At 44.3% G+C, this 27,188-nt stretch overlaps 1 protein-coding gene across 1 annotated transcript in view; it reads right to left on the minus strand.

The window, feature by feature from the left end:
- LOC134602671 (tetraspanin-11-like) overlaps positions 1 to 27,188 on the minus strand; it is a 235,443-nt gene that overhangs the window by 157,617 nt on the left and 50,638 nt on the right. The window lies entirely within an intron of this gene.

Below are 27,188 nucleotides of genomic sequence, written 5' to 3' on the forward strand. Positions count from 1 at the left end.
CATTCTAAGGTCCGGTATACGTATCTGGCTACTGTTTGTACTCTGCGTGTTGGATCCCTGTCCCGATCCTGACATTACGACAGGGCCAATGGATCCTGCGAGTACAAACAGTCAGCTTGCCTCTCCTGATCCTAGGTTTGAAGCCATGGATCACAGAATGGATCAGATGGCGCTTGCGCTACAGGCTCTATTGTCTCGTGCCAATAACCCACCAGAGGAGATACATAATACCCCTGTTTCTCCTGTCGGATCAGGTCTAGAGGTAGCCACAGTGGGTGCTTCTTCTCGCATTACCCCCCCAGTACGCTATGGTGGGGCTCCTGAGAAGTGTCGTGGTTTCTTAAACCAAATTAGTATCCATTTTGAATTGCAACCTCGCTCTTACCCTACAGATAGGGCAAAGGTAGGATTTATTATCACCCTACTTATTGAGAAAGCTCTGAGATGGGCCAACCCATTATGGGAGAACGATAACCCATTAGTTTATAACTATAACGCCTTTGTAGTTGCTTTTAGAAGAACATTTGACCCTCCAGGTAGAAAGGTTAATGCAGCCAGATTACTGTTGCGTCTGAAACAGGAGAACCGAACACTGGTGGATTATGCACTAGAGTTCAGGTCTCTGGCGTCAGAGGTCAAGTGGAATGAGCAGGCGTATATGGATGTATTTTTGAATGGCTTATCTGAAGTAATCCTTGATGAGGTTGCTACCAGAGAACTCCCTGAGAATTTAGAGGATTTAATTTCGTTCATCTCTCGTATAGATGAACGTTTAAGAGAGAGACAGAACACTCGAGAGAAGAACCGGAGACCTTCTTTTAGGTTAGCCCCCGCTTTTCCAAATCCTGACTCCACGGTATCTTTGCTTCCTGAACCTATGCAGATAGGGTATACTCGCCTCTCTGAGGAGGAAAGACAGTACAGGAGAAGAGAGGGTTTGTGTATGTATTGTGGAGCTAAGGGTCATTTACTCTCAAACTGTTCTAACCGCCCGGGAAACGCTCGCACCTAAGTCTCTCTAGAGGACAGGCCTTGGGTGTTTCTATTTTGTCCTCTACTCCTAATTATAAAGATCACAGGCTTCTGCTACCAGTTTCCTTAACTTGCGGGAGGGAAGTAGTAAGGGCTATGGCTTTGATAGATTCCGGTGCTGCTGAGAATTTTATCGACCAAGCCTTTGCCAGTAAAAACAATTTCCCATCCCAGCTAAGGGAGACACCCTTGGCCGTTGAGGCCATAGATGGTAGACCACTACTAGACCCTGTTATCTTTCGTGAAACCATACCCATTGAGTTAAATGTTGGCATCCTACACGTGGAGAATTTATCTCTTCTGCTCATTTCGTCTCCTTCCGTTCCCATAGTTCTGGGGTACCCATGGTTGAAAGAACATAACCCTATTATTGATTGGGAGTTAGGGGAGATACTCTCGTGGGGCCAGGGCTGCCAGGATCGGTGTTTGTGCAAGGTTTCTCCATTAGCTAATATTAACATACAGGAGAATCCTACTCAGTCCACAGAAAGACAAATACCAGACCTTTACCTAGACTTAAGGGCAGTGTTTGACAAGAAGAATGACGATTCTTTGCCGCCACACAGGTCATTTGACTGTAAAATTAAGCTTCTACCCGGGACTATGCCTCCGAGGGGCCATGTATATCCTTTGTCTGTTCAGGAGAACTCGGTTCTAGAGGAGTATATTCAGGAGAATTTAGAAAAGGGATTCATCAGGAGGTCTTCTTCTCCGGCCGGGGCGGGGTTCTTTTTCATTAAAAAGAAAGATGGCACGCTGAGACCTTGTATCGATTACCGAGGCTTAAATAAAATAACTGTCAGAAATGCCTATCCCATCCCACTGATTACCGAGTTATTTGATCGTCTTAAGGGCTCCAAAATCTTCACCAAGTTAGATCTCAGAGGGGCTTACAATTTGGTGAGAATCCAGCAAGGTCATGAGTGGATGACGGCATTCAATACCCGGTATGGCCATTACGAGTACACTGTTATGCCCTTTGGACTATGCAATGCTCCTGCAGTATTTCAAGAGTTGATTAATGAGGTACTTAGGGAGTTTCAGCATGATTGTGTTATTGTTTACCTGGACGACATACTAATACACTCTAAGGAGATTGAGACTCACCATAGACAGGTCAGAAAGGTGTTACACAAACTTCTGCAACATGGTCTATACTGCAAATTGGAGAAGTGCAGTTTTGATCAGTCTCAGGTAGACTTTCTTGGGTACGTGATTTCTGGGGAAGGTTTTAAAATGGATCCTGGTAAACTCCAATCTATTTTAGACTGGCCTTTGCCCAAAGGACTCAAGGCTATCCAAAGGTTTATTGGTTTTTCCAACTACTATAGGCGCTTCATTAAGGGTTACTCCTCTATCATTGCGCCTATTACCAATATGACGAAACAAGGGGCTGATACTAAGTTCTGGTCTGAGGAAGCTCTTGGTGCTTTTAAGACTCTCAAGGAACTTTTTGCCTCAGCTCCCATTCTAGTTCATCCTGATACGACTCTGCCTTTCCTGCTCGAGGTCGATGCTTCTGAGACAGGAGTTGGGGATGTTCTGTCTCAAAGGTTAGGGGTGGATAAACCGTTACACCCTTGTGGTTTCTTCTCTAAAAAATTTTCTGGGCCTGAGAGCAGATATGACATCGGGGAGAGGGAACTGTTAGCGGTCATTATGGCTTTAAAGGAGTGGAGACATTTACTGGAAGGGACACTACACCCTGTTACTATCCTAACGGATCATAAGAACTTGTCTTATATTGGGGAGGCTAAGCGCTTGTCCGCCAGGCAGGCTCGCTGGGCTTTGTTCCTCACTCACTTTAATTATGTACTTACGTATAGATCTGGTTCTAAGAACTCTAAAGCCGATGCTTTGTCTCGTCAATATGAACCATCCACTATAACTGAACCACTTCTGTCCTCCATAGTTCCTAAGGGGAATATCATCGCGAACACGAATCTCAGGATTCACTCTCCATTGCTTTCTGAGATCATGAAGTTTCAGCATTTGGCACCCAAACAGACTCCTGGGGATCGACACTTCGTTCCTGCCGCTCTCCAACTGGAGGTGCTACGCTGTCTCCATAACAGCAAGGTGGCTGGGCATCCTGGTATCCGCAAGACTTATGCGCTGGTCTCTAAAGATTTTTGGTGGCCTGACTTACGCAAGGATATTAAAGAATTCATCGGGGCATGTGAAGTTTGTACCAAGACCAAGCTACCCCATTCGCTTCCATGCGGATTTCTGCACCCTTTAGAGTTTCCTGAAAAGCCTTGGTCCTGTCTGGCAATGGACTTCATTGTTGATTTGCCTATCTCTAAAAAGCAGACTGTCATCCTCACTGTGGTAGACAGATTTACTAAAATGGCTCACTTCATTCCCTTACCTAAACTCCCATCTTCGCCCGAATTAGCGGAGATATTCGCCAGGGAGATTTTCCGGTTGCATGGGATACCTTCCCAAATTGTCTCTGACAGAGGCTCCCAATTTGTTTCCCGTTTTTGGAGATCATTCTGCTCCCAACTAGGCATCAAATTGAATTTCTCCTCTGCCTATCATCCTCAGTCCAATGGAGCTGCTGAACGCACTAACCAAAAAGTTGAACAATATCTACGTTGTTTCGTTTCAGAACACCAGGACGATTGGGTCGGTTTGATTCCTTGGGCGGAGTTTGCACACAACAATCTCGTTTGCGATTCTACTCATTCAAGCCCCTTCTTCATGAATTATGGTTTTCATCCGTCTATTCTTCCTTCGGATTCTCCTTCCCAGGGGGTGCCGTCGGTTGATGTTCATGTTGCCAATTTGAGGAAGTTGTGGGATCAAACTCGACAAATCCTTGTGCACAACTCTATGTTGGTTAAGAAACACGCTGATAAACGTAGAAGGGCGGCTCCGGTCTTTGTTCCAGGTGATAGGGTATGGCTGAGCACGAGGAACATCCGTTTAAAAGTGCCATCCATGAAGTTCGCTCCTCGTTATATTGGACCCTACAGGGTGCTGACCCGTATCAATCCAGTTGCGTATCGTTTAGCTCTTCCTAATACCTTACGCATCCCGAACTCGTTTCACGTTTCATTGCTGAAACCACTCATATGTAACAGATTTTCCTCCACAATAGCCCCTCCTCGCTCCGTTCAGGTGGAGGGTCAGGAGGAGTATGAGGTTAACTCTATTATTGATTCTCGAATCTCCCGGGGGAGAGTACAATATCTGGTTGATTGGAAGGGATATGGTCCTGAGGAGAGGAGTTGGGTACCTCAGGAGGATGTTCATGCTCCCCGTCTCCGCAGGGCGTATCACTCTCGCTTCCCATCTCGTCCCGGTTCATTCCGCCCGGTGGGCGTATCTGAGAGGGGGGATACTGTCAGGGTACCTGTGGTCTCTACCTCCGAAAGAGGTAGAGACTTAGCTGTTCCTCCATCCAGACGGTCTGATGGCTCCCTTCCCCGCGGTCTATCCGGTCATGCTAGGCCGGCCGCGAGGGAGTGACTGCCTTTTACAGCATCTAGGCAGGAAGTAGTCATCAGGACACTCCCCCGGAACGACCTGTCAGTCAATTGTTGCAGGACCAATCAAGACGCCTCGGAGGCGTGGTTACTGCTCTGAACAGGGTATTTAACAGAGCTTCTTTCATTAGCTCATTGCCCTGTCGTGGTTCTAGCTTGTTCTAGTCACTCAGTGCTTGTGTATTCTATTATCCCTTTTGGTTTTGACCCGGCTTGTTTACCTTACTCTGCTTATCTCTGTTACCCTTGATTCGGCTTGTCTCTCGCTTACCTGTCTTCTGTTACCCTCGACCTCGGCTTGTCTTTGACCATTCTATACTGTACTACTTACGTTAGTCCGGCCATTCTAAGGTCCGGTATACGTATCTGGCTACTGTTTGTACTCTGCGTGTTGGATCCCTGTCCCGATCCTGACATCTCCCAATCCAGGGCCCTTCACCTTCTCTACACACACTAAGAACTAGAAAACTAGAAACCCCACAAATTTCATCACAATACCCTCCCTTACCAACATTCAGTGTGCACTTTGGAATGCCCGCTCCATCTGCAGTAATTTAAAATCAACAGCCATACATGACTTTTACATCTCAAACTCACTCACACTACCGGCCTTTATAGAGACCTGGCTGTCCTCCTCTGATAGCGCTACTCCTGCCTTGTTATGTTTTGGTGGGCTACAATTCTCTCACACTCCCAGACTCAACTGTAAAGGAGGTGGTGTAGGCATCCTTCTCTCCCCTCAATGTACCTTTCAACCAATCATAACTCCCCCTGCCCTATCCTTTTCTTCTTTTGAAGATCACACTGTCTGCCTATTTAAACCCACTCCTATAAGGTCATCCTAGGCCATTTATTGAGCACTTTTCTTCCTGGCTTCCCCACTCCCTCTCATCTAACACTCCTTCCCTTATACTTGGGGATTTCAAAATACCAATCAACAACCCCAACTGCACTGATGCATCTCGTCTCCTCTCTGTAACCTCCTCCTTTGGCCTTACGCAATGGTCCAATTTAGCAACCCATAGAACGGGAAACACTCTTGATCTCACCTTCGCCAATCTCTGTACCGCCTTTAATCTCTCCAATATTCATTTTTCTCTATCTGACCACCATCTGCTGACTTTTGACATCGGCATACCTAAGACCCAATTGACACCACCGTCTGAACATCAATCTCACAGAAACCTCCAATGTCTTGACCTAGAGCATTTTTCCACTAATCTTCAAACTCTCCTTTGACCTATCTCAAACCTCACCTGTCCTAGCTCTGCAACCTCATTTTACAATTCCACCCTCTTCTCTCAACTAGACATCATGGCACCTCCTACATTTAAATGCAGCAAGCACCCCCAACAACAACCTTGGCACACCAAGCTGACTCGATATCTTCAAAAATGCTCCAGAACTGCTGACCACTGTTGGAGAAAGTCTCACTGTACGTCTGACTTTCTCCACTATAAATTTATGCTGCGCTCATACAGCTTTGCTCTTTCCTCTGCAAAAGTAAATTACTTCAATACCCTCATAACTCTGCAAACCCAAACAACTTTTCCACACATTTAACTCTTGTATTTGCCCTATTGTTCCTCTTCCACCTACTAACTTGACCGCCTCATACTTTGCAACTCACTTCACTGACAAGATCTCTACAATCAGGGATCTCTCATCTTTCTTCTTCCCCTTACAATACTTTCCCTAAACTCCCTCCCTCTGCTGTTCTATGTTCATTCGCACCCGCTACAGCAGAAGAGGATTCTGCTCTCTAGTCCTCCCGCCCCACCACCTACTCCCTAGATCCAATTCCCTTGCATCTCATCCATACTCTGTCTTTCTCTCTTTCTCAACCTCTCACTAAAATTCTCAATCTCTCTCCTCTGGCATATTTCCATCGCCCTTCAAACATGCAACTGTAACCCCAATTCTAAAGAAGCCCAACCTTGACCGTCCTATCTCGCTACTGCCTTTTGCATCCAAGATCCTTGAAAGAGTTGTGTATGTGAGATTGACAGACTTCCTCGAGTCCAATTCTCTGCTAGACCCGCTTCAGTCTGGTTTCTGTGCTAAGCACTCTGTAGACACAGCACTTACCAAAGTACCCAATGATCTACTCGATGCAAAATCTCGTGGTCACTACTCTGTTCTAATTCTCCTTGACCTTTCTGCAGCTTTTGACACTGTTGATCATCAACAGCTTCTTCTCATCCTCCGCAATATCGGTCTACAAGATATTGCTCTCTCCTGGTGCTCCTCCTACCTCTCCCAGTGCTCTTTCAGTATTTCTTTCTCTGGCTCTGCTTCTTCTCACCAACTCCTCTCACTTGGTTTCCCCCAAGGTTCAGTCCTTGGTCCTCTACTGTTCTCCATCTATACTGCCTCCTTTGGTAAACTCATTAGCTCCTTTGGCTTCCAATATAATTTCTATGCGGATGACACGCAAATCTATCTATCCTCTCCTGATCTCTCCCCATCCCTCTTGACTAGTGTCTCTGATTGCCTCTCTGCTATTTCTAACTGGATGGCTGCCTACTTCCTTAAACTCAACTTGACTGAAATTCTGGTCTTTCCTCTCTCAAGTGTTGCTACTCCAGTGTCTGTCTCCCTCCAAGTCAACTGTGCTACCATAAGCTCCACCATGCAGGCTCACTGTCTAGGTGTTCTCTTTGACCCCAACCTCTCCTTCACGCCTCATGTTCAGTCTATCGCCAAATCCTTCCACTTCTATCTCAAAAACATTGCATGCATCTGACCCTACTTAACGCCAGATGCCACTAAGGTGCTGGTCCATTCCACTGTCCTTTCTCGCCTTGACTACTGTAATCTGCTTCTCAGTGGTCTTACGTGCTCCCAAATTGCGCCGTTACAGTCCATAATGAATAGGGCGGCCAGGCTCATCTTCCTGTCCACCCGCACCGCCCACACCCCATCCTATTGTCAGTCCCTACATTGGCTTCCTGTAAAATATAGGGCTCAATTTAATATTCTGGTTCTTGCTTTCAAATCTCTACATAATGCTGCTCCCACCTATCTTTCCTCCCTAACACACAAGTATGTCTCGTCTAGGCCCTTACCCTCTGCTGAAGACTTACGTCTATCTTCTGTCCGTACTCCCTCCTTTGATGCTTGCCATCAAGACTTCTCGAGGGCTGCACCGTTCCTGTGGAACTCACTTCCCTCCTCCGTTAGATGCTCACCCAGTCTCCTGTCCTTCAAAAATCATTAAAAACCCACTTCTTCATAAAAGTGTATCAATCAAACTGTTAATAGCTCCAGATTGATTCCTCTCTTGCAACTGTCATTAGTCTAATACTATCCTTACTGTTTGTGTCACTTTACCCCACTCCCTCTAGCATGTAAGCTCATTGAGCAGGGCCCTCAACCCCTCTGCTCCTGTGTGTCCAACTTGTCTGGTTACAACTACATGTTTGTCCACCCACTGTAAAGCGCTGCGGAATTTTTTGGCGCTATAAATAATAACATAATAATTACATAATAATAATAATAAGTGGCTCAGACCTGGAGTACTCACTCCTGCTGTACGAACTATTCTCCCCTTTGCCTGGCAAGGACACCCCTGTCATACTGTACTCTTTAACGGGGAAGGTTTAGATATCAGCGGAGCCTTAGAGAGACAAGCTACTGGATACTAGCCACCCACCAGTCCCTATGTCCTTTTTTCCTCTCTTTTTGACCTTGACTCAGAGGGGGAGTAGCGTTAAAGACCTTGAGCCGACACTCTCTAACAGAAAACGGGAGCTACACTTAAGTTATAGACAGAAGGTCAAGCATGTACCCCCCCCACCTAGCCACTACAGGCTTTACCATACCCCCCCACCCCCATCCCATTTCCAAACATCTCCATACATATGCAGGCAGATAAGACAAGGCCCAGAGTACAGTGGCCCCGAGTTCAGGGGAGGCTCAGCAGAAATTTTCCTCAGGGGAGAAGGGTCCAATCAATAAGAAAAAATGGTGACAATAATTTATGTTGTAATGTGTTACATTATGTTTATTTTATGTTTTGTTTCAATTAAGGAAGTGATGGTAGCAATATATGTTAGCAATGCATGCCTATGACTTGGCACATGTTACAGTAAATGTGTGGCTAACCAAACCAATTGGCCCACAGAGTACGCCTTGACTCCCACAGGGAACTGGGTGTCACACCCAGTACATTCGAATCCAAAACTCTTGCGCCGGAGGGCAAAGCTGGCTGGTTCCAAGGAGCACAGCTATGTACTGCTACTGTATTTTCCCAACTATCTTTCCCCCCCATCTTTCCTTTATAATTTCTTCTTTGTTTCCGAGGAGGTGGGTGAGGGAGAGGGGTCAGTGACCACGGACTAAACACCCCACTATGTGTATAGTGTCGCATAATGTCAGGGGGTTGAACTCCCCATCGAAACACCACGCACTATATAGGGGACTCCAAAAACTCCAAAGCGACATACTTTCACAAGTCTGACCCTTGCAGATCTAGTGTTAAAAAAAATCCCCTATCAATTCCAAGCCACTTCCGAAACCAAGTCAAAAGGTGTGTCTACACTGCTCAGTAAGCAACTCTCCTTTTCCCTTATCAGCAAAATCTCTGACCCTCAGGGACGCTTTTAAAATATAGTCGCTTGAATCAACGAGATCACCTATACCATAGCCAACATATACGTCCCTAACGACAACAAGAGGGACATCATCGCCAAAGTACTATCCAAATTAGAAAGGGCGTACTCATTCTAGGGGGTGACTTCAATTGCGTTCAAGACCCCAAACTAAATAGCATGTCAGAAAAAAAACACAGGGAGACTCAAAACCTTGGAGAAACTAGCTATACAACTAAATGCCCTCTTCAACACCCATAACCTATTTGACATCTGGAGGGCGAAAAACCCCTCAGATGTATCCTACACATATTACTCCTCCGTACACAACTGTTACACAAGAATAGACAGATTCTACACTCGAGGTACACATCTCACACAGGTCACGAACTGCGATTTCGGAAACATCAAATGGTCCGATCACGCCGCAGTTATCCTCACACTAGCAGACAAATTTGCATTCAAGCACAAACCACCCTGGCAAATGAATGAATCGCTCCTCCAAGAACCTATATTCTCCTTGACCATGGCGACAGAAATAGCGCACTACTTTCTTAGTAATGACAATCCGGACGTGTCCATAGAAACACTATGGCAGGCCCATAAGGAGATCGTGAGAGGTCAACTTATAAAACAAGCCGCTCACATGGAGAGATCTTCCCACTCCAAACTTAAAGAATGGACCAAGAAGCTCCGTGACTTAAACATACAAAACTAAGGACACACCCCACCAAGGATATTAGACAACAAATACTGCAAACCCAAAAGAAAATCCAAGAGGTAATTTTACATCACATCAGTTTCCTACTGAAAAAAACTAAAGCTTTCGCACTACACCCAGGGTAACAGCCAGGAAATTGTTAGCAAACGCGCTGAAAGACATACAGGCCAGGTCCAGAATCCCACACCTCTTATCAGACACAAACGAAAAACTCATAACACCAGAAGCTATAAGCAACGAATTTGCTTCCTTCTATGAGAAGCTATACAACATGCAAAGAGATTCGGGTCAACACCATGCTACGGTAGATGAATCCATAGCATACCTAGATCAAATCCGGACTACCACACTCACGCCCGACCAAAAATACCTATTGGCCAAACTGATAGACCAGGAGGAGATCGAGGCAGCCATTCGGCAACTCCCTGCCAACAAAACACCAGGTCCAGATGGACTATCCAATATCTACTATAAAAAAAATCTAAAACAATTAGCCCCGTACCTGCTCCGCCTAGTCAACAACGCAATTATCCATTCCAAACTACCCCGAGACATGATTGCCGCCACGGTAATCAAACTCCCTAAACCCGGCAAACCACCAACTCATTGTAAAAATTTCCGACCTATTTCCTTACTGAAATCAGACACCAAACTATTCGCAAAAATATTAGCCAATAGGATGTCTGAGACCCTCCACACACTGATCCACCAAGACCAATCTGGATTTGGGACTTACAACACACGGAAAGTGCTGGACTTCATGCACTCCGTGCAAAAACAAAAGACTGAGGGGATCATGTTATCCCTTGACGCCGAAAAGGCATTTGACCGGTTGAACTGGAACTTCCTGGAGGCAGTCAAGGCACTATACAACGCTCTCATGGCCAAAATACTATACATAGGCTTCACCTCCGTGTCATTAGATATCACAAACGGAACGCATCAGGGCTGCCCACTTTCCCCTCTTATACGTCTTGGCGCTCGAGCCATTGGCGATGCAAATCAGCGCCCATACATCAATCCACGGGGTTCACATAGGGCAGACAGAGCACAAACTCAGCCTCTTCGCAGATGATGTACTCCTCATCATCATGGATCCTAAAGCCTCGCTACCAGCACTTCCAGAAATCCTAGGCAAATATAGCAAATTGTCCTACTATAAGCTAAACATGACTAAAACCCAGGCCATGCCCTTCAATCTTGACCCCGACACCACACACCACCTTAAAACGTGCCACAACTTTGACTGAAGGGACGACCACATAACCTACTTGGGTGTAAAATTGACCAAAAACCTAGACAATATAGTAAAAGCGAACTACACTAAAATAGCCTCTAAAATAGTCCACTATGGACAACTGGAAAGACAAATTTCTGTCCTGGTTGGGCAGAATTGCAGCATTTAAAATGATGTTACTCCCCAAACTGCAGTTCTTGTTCCATTCATTGCCTGTAGAGGTCCCAAAGTCATATTTTACCCAATTGCAAAGACACATAAACAGGTTCATCACTGGCTGTCAGAAAGCTTGCATTCCCAAGACCACTGCAACCAGGAAATTGGGGGATGGGGGAGAGGGGAGACCTGAGATACGCACCTACTATCTAGCCACACTCCTCAATCATGCAATTGGAGCACATAACTCTAAATCTAGACTTCAATGGGTGGAGATCAAGTAACATTGGTCCCTGATCGAGGGGCTTCAGTATCTACTGTGGATACCTAGAGCATTGCACCCAAAGATGCACGACACTCCACCCACCACTTCCACAATGCTGAAAGCGTGGGATGGCCACGTAGCCCAGTTTTACTCCTCGTCTCCGGTATCTCTAGCCCCACAACTCAGATGCTTTAAACATTTCATCCCTACGTTCGACAGCAGGGGTTGGGAAGACAAAGGCCTACCGTATCTACACCAATTATGGACGGGAGAGGGCTTGATCGCCTATTCCAAACTTAGGTCTACTTACAACTTACATCAGACGACTTACCTGCCATATCTGCTATTGCAATCACTACTACATCACGTCAAGCAAACTAGGTCATTTCCATAATAGAAAAGATGTGCATGGGCCTTGTACCGAATAAAAAGGGTATCTCAGTCTGCTACGAAACACTGTCGTGGGATACAAAACAGCAAATACCCAAATAATCTAAAAAAATGGGGGAGGGATCTGGGCCTGGAAATTTCAGATATCACCTGGACCAGGGCCTTTACAATACACAGATCCTTAATAAAATGTAACTCACATGTGGAATTAATTAGAAAAATCGCTACTAGATGGTATCTTACACCGGCCAGTTTGGCGCATATGTTTCACAATTCATCAGATAAATGCTGGAGGTGCACATCTGAATAGGGAATGATGTTCCACATCTGGTGGGAGTGCACAAAAGCCAGGGGGCAATAGCATTTCACATACTGATCGCTGCCAACTTACTGCTGGCTAGGAAGTGGAAATCCACGAGCATAGCCACATTAGACAAGGTGGTTAGTCAGGTAGCAATATGAAACTAGAAAAGCTACAATTTCTGTGTGAAGTGGTCTTGCCTCCACCAGTAGTCTACAACTGGAGTGGGCAGAGTAACTTATTATTTATTTATATAGCACATTTAACCCCTTAACGACCGAGGACGGTTCAGGACCGTCATCGGCATTTTTGCGTTGCCGATCGATGACGGTCCTGAACCGTCCTAACGGTCAGATGTACTTACCTGATCGCCGTCGTTCCCCCGGCGGCGATCGGCGGTGCTCCCGTTGTGGGGAGACTGCCTGCAGCTCAGACAGTCTCCCCATGGCGAATTAGGACCCCTGGGGCCATGTGATCGCTCAACAGGGTGACCACATGGTCACAATAGGTGTCCATGTGTCTGCCTGCAGGGGGACTGTCTGTGCTGACAGGCAGTCTCCCTACCAGTGTAAAATCAGAAAAAAAATTAAAGTTAAAGTTAATAAAAAAAAATAATAATTATATATGTGTATATATATGATATATAGACATATATTATACATATATAATATACGTCTATATATCATATTTATAATGTCATGCTAAGTGTATTTTTATATTAGTATGTACATATATTAATATAAAAATACACTTATAATTAAATTACACACGTGTATATATATATAATATATATAATAACTATATATATTGTATATATATATTATTATAAAATACAAATAATAAGTACATTAAATTAAATTAAAAAAATTAAAAATAATAATAAAAATGTAAAACAAAATTACATATGTATATGCAATTTTATTCTAACTGTATTTTGATATTAAAATATATATATTTATATCAAAATACACTTAGAATGAAATTGTATATATATCTATGTATATATAAATAAATAAATATAATACGAAATATACATATGTCCATAAACAAAATTACATAAATAATTATATAAATATACACGTAGACAGGAGGCTACCCACCTCTGCACTCGATGGCTACTAGGCAGAGCGACGAAGCGGCACCCAAGATGGCGGGAAACACGAGCAGCACCACAATAGAGGCCTACCTTGCAGCATCCCAGGCAAGACTTGACCGCATCTTCGCCAGATTCTGGGCTACACTGGCAACACGGCAAAAAAGCACATCGGAGCCTGTCCGGCCCGCAGCTGAACTGGCGACGCAACAAACTCGCTCCCGCAGACCCACCGAACACCCGACACTACTGGGCGGTAGGGTGAAAAAGCGACGCCCCCACAAGAAGCGGCACACGACTAAGAAATGCACGCCGGCCTTCCCACGAAAGCAGGCAACATACTGCGATAAGCAAGCAGCAGGGGAAAGAGAGGACGGTGCCCAAACTCACAGAAACCGGACACATTCAGCCCTGCAAGATGGCGGAGCATCGAGCAGAGACGCCACATGGCTCCCAAATGCAGAACAGCCCTGCACTCCCACAGAAAACAGCTCGCAGCAGAAAGACGGTCTGCTCCAACATGATCAGCGACCGCCCCACAGACTGGGCATCGGATGAGAGATGGCGAAGTCCCGAACTGCCTGCAGACGCCCTACCGTGTCACCGCTGGTAAAGAGGACTCTATAAACCACATCTAAAGTGGTGGACTCCTGTTACTAATCAACTCATAAAAGCTGACGTTAACCTTCACAGTTATTTTGAATGCACACACGACCTAACATACTACTAACCAAACACACTCGCATCATAGCCAGTCAGGTCAGTTAACTATTGACACCTTGACCTACTCAGCATGCATACTTTTTGTTTCATTTAATTCTTAAACCCAGCCAGTCATCTAGCCTGCTCAATAGTTAGGATTAATAACTCTGGTGGGTACCACATTCTCATTCAACTATAATTTAATTTTTAAAGCGCTAGATACGCATACACCCACTGTTACCTCTGCTAACTTCATATCTAGTTAAAACAATCACTGGGCTCTTAATGCCTATATGTCACACCACAACTGAGATACACACGCATCACCTAAAGAGCTACTAGTTCTGTTATATGCATGTTTAGCCTAGCAAGTTATACTATAAACATGATGTCTAATCGTATGATATTTTCTTGTAATAAAAAAAAAAAAATGTGCTGTCTAACCTGCCACGCTTTGTAATGTTATGAAAATGCATGTAGAAGCTGTCGTGGCTCTACACGCTCGTTGTTCAACTAAAAATAAAGAATTATAAAAAAAAATATACACGTAGACTTCAAATATATAAATATGCATATATATTTACATTCTACGTGCATATTTATATAATATTTTTACATAATTAAGTAATTTTATTAATTGCAATTTGAGGGACCTGCCTGCCAACCCAGGCCGAAATTCCAGAGAATTTAATTTGCTAGCACTGTATTTTACCCTGTAACTTTCTATGACACCCTAAAACCTGTACATGGGGGGTACCGTTTTACTCGGGAGACTTCACTGAACACAAATATTAGTGATTCAAAACAGCAAAACCTATCACAGCGATGATATTGTCAGTGAAAGTGAATTTGTTTCGCATTTTTCACACACAAACAGCACTTTTACTGATGATATAATTGTTGTGATATGTTTTCCTGTTTTGAAACACTAATATTTGTGTTCAAGAAAGTCTCCCGAGTATAACAGTATCCCCCATGTACAGATTTTATAGCGTCTTTGAAAGTTACAGGGTCAAATATATGGGTCAAATATTTTTACATTGAAAATGCCCAGGTTGGTTATGTTGCCTTTGAGAGCGTATGGTAGCCCAGGAATGAGAATTACCCCCATACGATTTGCAAAAGAAGACAACAAAAGGTATTGCAAATGGGGTATGTCCAGTCTTTTTTAGTAGCCACTTAGTCACAAACACTGGCCAAAATTAGCGTTCAATTTAGTTTTTTTGTTTTTTTCACACAGAAAACAAATATGAACGCTATCTTTGGCCAGTGTTTGCGACTAGGTGGCTACTAAAAAAGACTGGACATACCCTATATTGAATACCCTGGTTTGTCTACTTTAAAAAAAATATGTACATGTGGGGTGTTATTCAGAGACTTTTGGCAGATAATAGTGTTACAATGTCACTATTGATAAATTTGAAAGAATATATGTTTTGAAATCGCAATATCCTACTTGTACCTATAACCCTATAACTTGCAAAAAAAGCAAAAAAGCATGTAAACACTGGGTATTTTAAAACTCAGGACAATATTTTTAATCTATTTAGCAGTTTTTTTTATTCGCTTTTGTAGATGAGTAAAAGATTTTTCAAGTAAAAGTAAAAAAAAACATGTATTTTTTAAAATGTTTCATCATATTTATTTGTTTTTTAAAATTAAATTACATGAGATTATATAAATAATGGTATGTAAAGAAAGCCTTTTTTGTCCTGAAAAAAACAATATATAATTTGTATAGGAACAGTAAATGAGAGAGTGGAAAATTACAGTTAAACACAAACACCACAAAAGTGTAAAAATAGGCCTGGTCGCAAATGTACAACATCGCAAAAACAGTCCAGTCCTTAAGGAGTTAATTGCAACATTGTTGCCCAAAGTGCTTCACAGTTACATTAAAACATACATTTATAAAAACATTAGCAGGTGTACAAAAGGCCCTGTCTATGACATCACTTGCTGCTCCAGCCTGGCACAGGGCAGAGTATTTTGGTGGTTGTCATCTTCAAACGGTTGTATTTTAAAAACCATACATCCTACAGTGAAGAGCTTTATATTGTGAGAATCACAAGACCCAGACCTACATTTTGATGCATAGTATGTCTCTGAAGTATTACAAATGAAGGCACAGTCGCAGTTTAGAAATTGCCCTTCAAATTTGAGCTTTGTAGAGTGGAGTTTCAATAAATGTCAATGGACGGCGTTAGTTGCAAACAAATGATTATATTGTGAAAACTATCAGGACTATGGCTTAGCTGTGGACATTTTTAGTGGCAGCAGGGATAGCTGAACATTTTGATATAAGATTTGTGTAGGTGGGCTTGAAAATGAGGGAGTGGTGTCAGTTTAGAAATCATGTCCTGATTTTTCAGCTTTTGCCAGCTCCCACTCTACTTTTGAACATTTTGCCATTCATTCCTATGGGACCAATTTCGCCACAAGAACGACGATATTCCGTGAACCATTCGGCTAAACGTTCCACAAAGTAATAGCAATCCGATCGGGAACAATCTGCACGTTTTGGTGTATTTCTGTCTATGTAGTGTAAAAACTGTGGGAGGAGTTAGGGTGGCAAATTTGGCTATAATAAGAATAAGAATAATATATATGTGAGATAACATTAAGTGGTCTTGCTATGCAAGAACACTTAAAAATGGCCCATATGAGCTCAGAAAGGTCCAACAATGGACTAAGGGTTTGGGACGTATGGGAGACATGGTTGGAAAAGCATGCTAGCTTGCGAAACTAGCAGCCAGAGGCTCCAGGTCCCCACACCCAGAAGGCCATAGACATAAGCCGCTTCCCCGAGACCAAATGGCCATTGACACCAGCAGTTGGTACTCGCACAAAAACCCATTAAAACTACTAAAAGGGAAACCTATGGAACCTCGCACCATAGCTCCCTCCAATCCACTCACTCAACCAGCACACCCCATAGGGTCATACCTATCTCATGGAAAGCGTCCACTACTCTGTACTTGTCTTTACTCCTTTTTACTTTTTCCTACTCTCTATCTACCTACTTTTTCTCCTCTTTTATGTCTACTGAATGCTGGATGTTATCACAAAACCTGGTGACCTCAAAAATAGGGCAGGACCCGACGGGCACACAACCCAGTGTCGGCCCAAGATTAACCCCTAGCCTCACCCAAGCGTATGATGAAAAGTAGACACTTGATATTAGAACTGGGGGAATAAGTAACATACCAGGACAGATCTCTATAGATTCACACTGGGTCTTGATCAATGTGCCAAGAGGACACTCACCACAACTGGGCGTTTGTTAAAGGATGAGTCCAACCCAAGTTGAAGGACACGTTCACATCGAGCACCTGCCTTGTCCATATGTATGCGTATAAGTTTGTATATGTATTTGTATATGTATAAGTTTATGTATTATTTACATGTCTTTATGCATACCTGATTTGTTAATGTACTTGAATCATCGGAATAAAGAAATAAAAAAAAAGAAAAGGAGACACTGAATGAGCGTTTGGAGAGATAAGAGGACAGAGTCACAGAGACCGAGTGATTGAAGAGTTTAAAGAAGGATAGCATGATCAGCGGTGTCAAAGGCAGCAGAGAGGTCAAGAAGAATTTGGATTTAGCTGCAATTAGGTCATTAGTAACTTTGATGAGAGCAGTCTCAGTAGAGTGGAGAGGGGGGAAGCCAGATTGAAGAGGGTCAAGGAGAGAGTTGGAATTGAGGAAGTGCTTTCCAGAAGCTTTGAGGAAAAAGGGAGCGGGGATATGGGACGATCAGGGCCGGCCTTCAGGCGCCCTGTGCGAAAAAATCTGTGGCGCCCCTCCCCCACCCTCACCCGTCTCTGTTTGGACCCCTTCAAACTATTTTAGGAGCATTCACAATCTGTCGCCTCCACCCCCTTCTACAAAACCCCTGCACCTCTTAACCAAAACCCCTGGCCAGATCTTCACCAAGCCCCTGGCCACCACTTCATCAAACTCCTGGCCACCCCCTTCCCCTTCATCAATGCCCTGGCCATCCCTTCATCAAACTCCTAGCCATCCCTTGCCCTTCATCAATCCCCTCCCACCCTATCAATTCCTGCCACCCCTTCATCAGTCCCCTGCTCCTCTCATCAATTCCCTCCCACCCTTTTCTCAGCCCTCTGCCCCTATTCATCAGCCCCCTGACCCCCTCATAAATCCCCTCCCACCCCTTTAACAGCCCTCTGCCCCATTCATCAGTCCCCTGACTCCCCCTTTTTATCAGCCCTCTGCCCCCATTCATCAGCCCCCTGACCCCCTCATAAATCCCCTCCCACCCCTTTAACAGCCCTCTGCCCCATTCATCAGTCCCCTGACACCCCCTTTTATCAGCCCTCTTCCCCCATTCATCAGCACCCTGACCCCCTCATACATCTCCTCCCACCGCTTTAACAGCCCTCTGCCCCATTCATCAGTCCCCTGACTCCCCCTCTTTTATCAGCCCTCTGCCCCCATTCGTCAGCCCCCTGACCCCCTCATCAATCCCCTCCCACCCATTTATCACCCACCTGCCCCCCTTTAATCAGTCCCATGCCCCACTTTTCAATCCCCTGCTCCCCTTCATAAGCCCCCTTAATACATCCCCTGCCAATTAATCCAACCCCTGGCCACCCCTTCATCAGTCCCGTGACCTTCTCATCAATCTCCTCCCACCTTTAATCAGCCCCATGCCCCCCTTTTCAATTTCCTGCCGCCCTTTATAAATCCCCTGCCAATTAATCCAATCCATGCCACCCCTTCATCAATCCCCTGCCCCCCTTAATTAAATTCCTGCACCCCTTCAACAAAACCTATTTAATACAAAAGAAAAAAAAAGAACAGTCACTCACAGTAAAGGCTGCTGCTCCCTGGACTGAGCTGTCTCCACCGATTGAAGAGCACCGGGCGCCGCCTTCACTCACTGAATTGGATCCTTCCGCGGCTCCCTCTGATGACAGAGCACGTCGACGTCACGCAAGTATGCGGCATCACGCCCCCACGCTCCTCCTCCACACTCCACACAGAAGTGGATTCCCGGCCGCTGCTCTCTGCTCATAATTTGCAAGTCAAGTGCAAAGCAGCATTTTGCACTTGACTTGCTCTTCACTTGAAATACATAACTCGGCTGGCCTGCGAGCTGTGTTGGCCGCCCGGCGCCCCTGTTGCCATGGCGCCCTGTGCGACTGCACAGCTCGCACACCCCTGCGAGGCCGGCCCTTGGGATGATAGAGGGGGAGGACAGGTCAAAATATGTTTTTTTCAGGATAGGTGGCATGTTTAACCCCTTAAGGACACATGACGTGTGTGGCATGTCATGATTCCCTTTTATTCCAGAAGTTTGGTCCTTAAGGGGTTAAGGTCAGCAGGGACAACACCAGAAGAGAGGGAGTAGTTGAAGATTTCTGAGCTGGGTTAGAAGGGGAGAGCTTGTAAAAGCTGTATACAAGAGAACTGCAGGTTTTGCATGTTGATTTTAGATATACCCACAATTAAGAAATGCATAATTAAATGCATGCAAGTTTTCATTTTGGAGTATATCTACTAAATGGTGCTTTTTATTTATTTTGTATTTGGGCAGTGGAGTGTCCCTTTAACTTATGGTTAAACCCACTCTCCATGTGACTGTTCCACTTAAAGATACATAAAACAGATGACTGGACACACCCATGTTAAATCCTAACAGCAGAATGTTATTGGAGCATCGGCAACATTTTGACTCATTACCAGAGGCTTTTTCTCTGGTTGGCTTGAGAAAGGCTCCTTTGTGAGTCGAAACTTTGCCACTTGTCCGATAGAGTACTGCTGTTTGGATTTAACCAGGGTGTGTCCAGGCATCTGTTTTATGTTTGTATAGCTTTTTGGGGTCTGTAGTCTTCCTTGTTTGAGAGGCACCACAGGATTTCCTCTTTCTATATAGTGCCTGCTGTCCGTATTGTTGAAAATTACATGTTCCTCTCAAAGAATGAAATTCTAAAAATAAAAAACTTACTAATTTGTGCAGTCTGGTAATACTGTACTTGTTTGTGTTTTTGTTAATCAATGACTATTAAATTGTGTTTAATTCAATAGAACTGTGTTGAATTGTGTTTATAAGAAAGCTCAAATATTGCAAAGAGGCATATTAAGGAGCCTTAAATCATGAAGAAGAACAATATGTATTTGAAGATTATGCTAGCTTTAGTGTACTAATAATCTTAATTTTAATAATGACAGGAGGCGAGTATTTTGCATATCTCTCTTTACTATCTCCATAAAGCAGTAAAGAAACACATAGAAAAAAGAACCAATCACAGGAGAGCAGGATGTAAACAAGGCAATGTGACCTTATCATTTCCTGTTTCAGAAAGCGACAACAAGCAGAAGTAAATATATAGCAAACAATAAAACTAATAATAACTCCAAGTTCCCATGTGCGAAGGAGCAAATTTCCAAAGAATTCTATACAAATAACGAAAAAGAGTTCAGGGTTGAGACAAATCCGAAGAATAAAATCTCCAATAAATACAAAAGGTGGGATGAAGCTATAACTAACTGGACAGAAATGGTAGGGTTTAACACATAGAACAAAATAACAAACAAGGAACTGGACTGTCCAGTGACCACAAAGTATGTTAAAAATGAACTTTTAATAAGTTCAAAGTTCAAAATAAAATCTCTAATAGTTTCACGTGAACTGCCAATTATCTTCAGAGACGAATCATACTGAAAAGAGAATATGTGACAGGTTTAGACATAGTCACGAATATGTAACTCCAATTAAAGTACCACGTAACATCCCATTGGAGAATATAGTAACTATAATCTGATAACTGAGTAATTCTAATGAGAACTCTAATGAGGATTCCATATTAATGGAAGTACAAACATATATATATAAGCACCAATGTGAGACGCAAACATACCTTAGCACCTGATATCTGCAAAGCAAACAAATGGAAAGGGTGGGCAACGAAGGAGGAGGGGGGGAAATACTCGCCTCCTGTCATTATTAAAATTAAGATTATTAGTACACTTAAGCTAGCGTAATCTTCAATTTTACCACATGAGAGGAGGCTTCGTATTTTGCATTTTTAACGCTGAGAAAAGAGTATAGAACTAAATAACAGTCCTACGGTGTGCCGAGAGACCCAGTATTCGGCTTTGTGGGGAGGTCTTCCCCGTTGAGCGCCCATGTATACACCATCTAACGGGAAATTATGCAAGACCAAGTCTGACCGTTTGTCAGCAGGATGTTTAGTCCCGTAGAGTGAAAGGAGAACGACCTCCACAACTCATAAGCTGGAGAGGTATGACATTGGGTAGCTGATGTCCTAGAGCATCCTAGTCCCTTGGGCGTCTTCAGGTAGTGATATGGGCTGCAGTTCTGTCTCCATCCTCACATAAGAGATCAAGATGCAGGACCGAACCAGACAGGCTGGGAATGTCCAGATGTAGGGGTAGGGTCGTCGCATCCCTGGGTTCCCAGATTCCCAACAGGTCCCCGGCAGCTTGCGATAGTCCGCTGACCTGCCAAGAAACCCCCAAAGTGGGTCCTGGTCCCCAGGTAGCTGACCCTCCTGGGATAGAAGATGTGAGTACCCTACGGCTCGGTGAAGAATTGTTTGTCATGAATGTAGCAGGAGAAGATCCTTGCCTGCTCGAGAATTACTGTAGACCTTGTAAGCATGAGAAGCATAAGTCCTCCGGGGAGGTTCGGTCGGACGGAGCGCGATCACCATTGTGCCTCGACTTATACTGTGACGAGTGGTAATATCCAAATCAGTCGGCCCCTATGCGATGTTTCTCCCCCCAGGAGACGGGTTGATCTTCTGTGAAAAAGACGGGGATCGAAGGAGCCTACATGTTGTCTGATAAACGTGAGTTGGTCCATCCCGGTGGATGTGAAACCTGACCGACTAATCTGTGGTTACCTGCAGTAGGGGGCAGCCGATTTTCGTATTACTAATCCATGTATTGTGAAGTATAGGACCAGGAAGTCTAGGTATACAACGTATAGGGTCGTGGTGGTGCCACGGAGAGACGTACGAATATTCCCAAGTTGTGGAATAGTCTACGAATCCTCTGAGCGGATAGTCTTCTACAAGAGGTTCCAGCCAGTTCTCGGATGAATGTGGGTGTTGACGAGTTTTCAGTTCCCTGGAGTGATCTGAATGAGGTTCTCTCGGAAGAGAGTGTCTCGTCTTCCCCGCCTGTATTCATTACTTCTTTCGGTAGTTTATCAGGGCCCACCAGGCTCTGAGCTACCGGATCGGGAAGGAGAGGATGTCCCTGAAAACTGGGTAAGGTGGTCAAGCGGGAAGCAAGAAGACCGTCCTGAAGTGTCTTTAGGTCCTGAACGCAAGTTGGTTGACTATGTGAAAGTGGTCTTCCCCAGGATTGAGTGCCTTTCACCTAGATGTGGTGAAATCCTCTGTGGATATAGTAGAGGTATATTGATGGTATCTGTGCGTACCGTGTTCTCTGTCCGCTTATCTGGAGCACCATTGGTTGACTCTCAATCTATATGGGTAATAGAGCAAGCGGTAGTGGATCTTGGGGCCGATGTCCGGAAGTGGTTGACGACCGGCTCTGTTGCCAACCAGTTCCAAAGAATCTCTTGTAAAGCTAATCACATGACACCTCCCTCCTAGGGGTTTGGGCCCTTATGAAAGCCGTGGGACCCTTGTGTGTCTAATAAATTCCCTTCGGAACTTTGTGCCTTGTTCCTGGGGTTCCGACTATCTTGGCGCCCAGTACCGCCAACCATCCGTCAGTGCGGAGGAGTGCTGCTATGGGAATCCTATGGGAGAGGCCAACACTGGGGTTTCCTGCGAGGAGCAGAAACAGTTTTTTGAGTCCATATACCCAAGTTGTATGCCCGTTCCCGGACGATGTTTGGCGGCGTCCAGCATCGCCCATGGTAAGGTTGTGAATCCTGAAAGACCTCCTCTGTTGGTCACTATAGTCGTCTGAGACGTTCTCACCGGCATGGAAGGGCATGGGTTTGTCCGACCATCAGCGGATATGGACATTCTAAGCAAGAGGCTGCAAAGCCACGAGTGCATAACGTTGTCAAGTAGGTTTATCGTAGTAAGGGATACCCCTGTGTAAGGCACAAACCAGTATTCAGGCACAGGATGCAGGGCAAACAGATAAGTCTACTATGACAGTAGGCAGTGTTCATAGATACCCTTGTGGGTCCATTCCGAATCGTGGCCAAATAAAACAGACTGGGGCTCACCCAGTACATAGAGGTTTCCATAGCATTGCCTCCGCTCAGCAGCACCGTGCAGCGCACGTATAGTTGGGGCTCACCCCGGATGCACAGGGTATGAACCCTTAAGAGCTGGCCATCGCTCTGATAGAGAGTGTCAGTCACCTCTTCTATTATTAAATTCACCTCAAGGGGAATATATATTGTTAAGTAAGTGGCTTGGAACTCCTGTTCAGCGGTTGTAGCCGCATGCCTCTGTTCGGCATTTTAGTGCAGTGCACGCCTAGCCGGGCCCGGTGCATAGGGTGTGGGCCTTTAACTGCAGGCCGCAGAATAGGTACAGGGCATAAACCCATACCGTATTGTGATTCATTATCAATGGAGGTATTCCTTCAGCTGTAGGTAGAGGCTGTTGCCATAAGACTTCCTTCGGTTGGGTAGTGTGACTCGCCTATCGTAGGGGTCTCACCCCAAGAGCACCGGGTCTGAACCTGGAAGTGCCGGTCCCAGATCCAAAGTTTGGATTTTCAATCCTCGAGCTCGCTGTTGAGAGGGGTAGGAGTAGAAGCAGCAGTGCTATAGGGGGCTCACCCTGGTTGCACAGGGTATGAACCCATCAGTGCTGGCCATCAGCCTGATAGAGAGTGTCCTACAGCTCTATCAATAATTAATGCACCGCCATGGGGGATATTCTGCACTGAAGCTTGTGACTCTGTCCCCTTTTTTGTCGAATAGATTGGCTTATACCTAGTCAGAGATCACCTCAGGTGCGCGAGGTATGTACCCGTCAAGCGTGGGTCGCGGCCAAATAAAACAGACTGGATGAGAGCACAATCCGTTTCATTGCTTGCAATGCACCATGCAGACCCCAGCAGGGTGTAGTAGTGTGCAATTTATGGTGTGCAATTTATTGTCTCAAAGTATCAAAACAACCCCAGCAGGGTGTGTGATATGGGGTACCCCAGTAGGGTATCTGTTGTAGTGTAAATAATGCCAGTGGACCCCGGTCTGTATAAATAACAGTAAGGTGTAATAACCCCGGCAGGGTATTCTGTATCTGTCACTTAGTGTTGTCAAATTGTCCCAGCAGGGCAAACCACAATATTGGGATTGGGCCTCACCCAGGATCACAGAGGTGGCCACAAGGTGACCTCCAAAAAGCAGCATGGTAATAGGGGCAGCACCCCAGGCAGGCACAGAGTAATAAGCCCTTTAGTGCCTAATAAGGCAGTAATAAGACAAAAGTGACTGACCTCTTAGGGATAATAGGATATAGCACTAGCTCTAAGCTCTGTCGTCTGTAGTGTTCTGACAGGTAGTCTTAAGTGATAGAGGTCATCCCTTTGAGCATCCATTACCAGACATAGAGTCTTGCTGTAGATTCCTGAACCCTGATTCAGGTGATATCCCATTAAATCTCCCATCACTGATATGTACTTATACAATACCATCTTGATAGTCTGTGTCCAAGGGTGCTATCCCTTTAAGGAATTCAAGGGTGATATCCCTTTATGGATTTGGTATCCCTTTTAAGTAGATCCAGAGTGGTATCCTTTTAAGTAGTACAGCAGTGGTATCCCCAGCAAGGAGTTCCCTTTAAGGGTCCAAGAATGGTATCTTTAAGGAATTTGAGGGATTTTTGGGGATGATATCCCTTTAAGGTTCTAGTACCTTGGACCACTATACATGAGTACGACTCAAATCTGTAAATAATAGGCTAGTTAGAATACTTACCTTTGCCTGGATTCGAAACTTGGGGGCCAACGTCCGTGTCAGAGAATCGTGAGCCACGAGAGCAGCTAGGCTAGCTGACAGCACAGGTATATGTTACTCTCGAGCGCCAAAATCGTGGTGGGCGAGAGTAGCAAAACGGCCGACCATAATCTTGCGAGACGCGAGATTAAAGATGGCCGCCGCGTCATGCTCGGGCTACCTCGTGGTCGCCCCACAGACTGCCCTGAAACAAGGTAGTGGATGTTGGAAAGCATCCAGCACATTACCGGGTGTACGGTATGGGGCAGCCTGAGAGAGCGAGGGCAGTGAGTCCGGCCGTCCCCCTGAGGGTTGTAGGAGGAAGGGGTCGAACGGATAGGCCGGAAGAAGGGGTTAATGCCCGGGAGCCGGTGGGAGCCGACGGGAACCGCTGGAGGGAAGGGGTTTAGCCCCAACCAGACCCAGAATCCCCATGAGACCCTGGGGGGGAAGGAGGAAAGTGGGGAAAGAGGGTCCCTAGATGCCCCAGGTATAGAAGGCCAGGAAAATTGCCAGAAAAGTCATGATACATATGGTATAAAATACATCTACCATAACTATACATAAAACCTATTAAGTCAATAATAAAATTTACACCTAACATCTATTAAATCCATGTTATGAAATACATATGACATCTATTAACCCCTTAAGGACCAAACTTCTGGAATAAAAGGGAATCATGACATGTCACACATGTCGTGTCCTTAAGGGGTTAAATACATATAAAGTACATATAATACTTATCAAAACAAAGGATGAAATGCCTATAAAACTGATAAATTACAAGTGATATTAATCACAACTAAAGGTTATGAAATAAGGAAAACATTAAATCTACATAATATCTATGAAATAACATAGAAAAAACACAGCTGCACATAGTACAGAAGCACAGCAAGAACATACAGCAAAGTATATAAAAAATATAATACAGAAACAACCTCAAAGAGGCACTGTAAACATAAAGTAATGGAGAAGAGTAATACTCTGACCTGTCTGCTTGATGGAGCAGTAAAGAAAGAGGAAATGATAAGGTCACGTTGCATTATGTACATCCTGCTCTCCTGTGATTGGTTCTTTTTTCTATGTGTTTCTTTACTGCTGTATGGAGTTAGTAAAGAGAGATATGCAAAATATGAAGCCTCCTGTCATGTGGTAAAATTTCTGATAAACACACAGGCACACTATTATAGAAAGGACAATCAAATAAGAATCCACTGATACAGGTTAATAAGCTAATGGGAAAATGGAAAGGAAAAGTATGTCAAGGTTGTGCAATCAATTACCAGTCATAGTAATGCTTACTTTTCTTTAAGCAATCTAGGAAACCATCTTGATTTCTGAGTCAGAAGTATAGTGAAATAGACATCATCAGCGTGACTATAATAATGAAACCCTGGCAACTGAAATATTGTTCTTGGAAGCTTTAATTCTGAGCCACATGGATGTTTTAATGGATGCATATAGCTCCCATACGCTAAGGACTACTACAGAGGATGGCAACCTCTGGCACTCCAGATGGTGTAGCTCACATTCCCCTTAATGCTTTTACATAATGCAGGCATCAGGGGAGGTTTAGTCCACAACATCTGGAGTACCGAAGGTTGGCTATCCCTGTACTAGTACATGGGATGTGCATGTTGAACTAATGTGCTGCAGTAAATAATCCACTCAAGTAATTCAGGGCAGCCCTTTGATTGATACATTAATTTCCTCATGAATTATATTATATATATTTAATAAGTACTGCAAGGAAGCACTTTTCATATTCAGTCATTCAGCAAGCAGAACAGATATCAGTTCAGGAAATGGATGGTTATTTTTTGGCAATTCTATAGATCAAGTCTTAAACCAGTTGTTTGTCTGTTGTTAAAACATTATTTTATCCTACTTTTAAAACGTCCGTACATAGGTTTCCTGTTGTAGTTTAGAAATATTTGGTTGAGTATCAGTGTCCTCTGTTTCATTACCAAAACTTATAATTACCGTATGTATAATCACACATGGGCTACAGGTCAAAGACATATGTTTTCTGCTGAGACAAATATTATGAATATGAATGTGGACACAACTGGAGAGATTTAGCATGGCAAAACCAGATGTTATTCGTGGATAAAGTTCTAAATAAGAACCAATCACCATGGAAACCAACAGCATGCCTTTCAACATTTAGCACTTTGCACATAAAATAGAATATATATATATATTTCCTAGATAAATCTCCATGGTCTATGTGAATAAGGAGAAAAAATACACTTTTCAAGAGAAC

This window comes from Pelobates fuscus, chromosome 3 (genome assembly GCF_036172605.1).
Source record: "Pelobates fuscus isolate aPelFus1 chromosome 3, aPelFus1.pri, whole genome shotgun sequence".
In the NCBI taxonomy this organism is placed as follows: domain Eukaryota; kingdom Metazoa; phylum Chordata; class Amphibia; order Anura; family Pelobatidae; genus Pelobates; species Pelobates fuscus.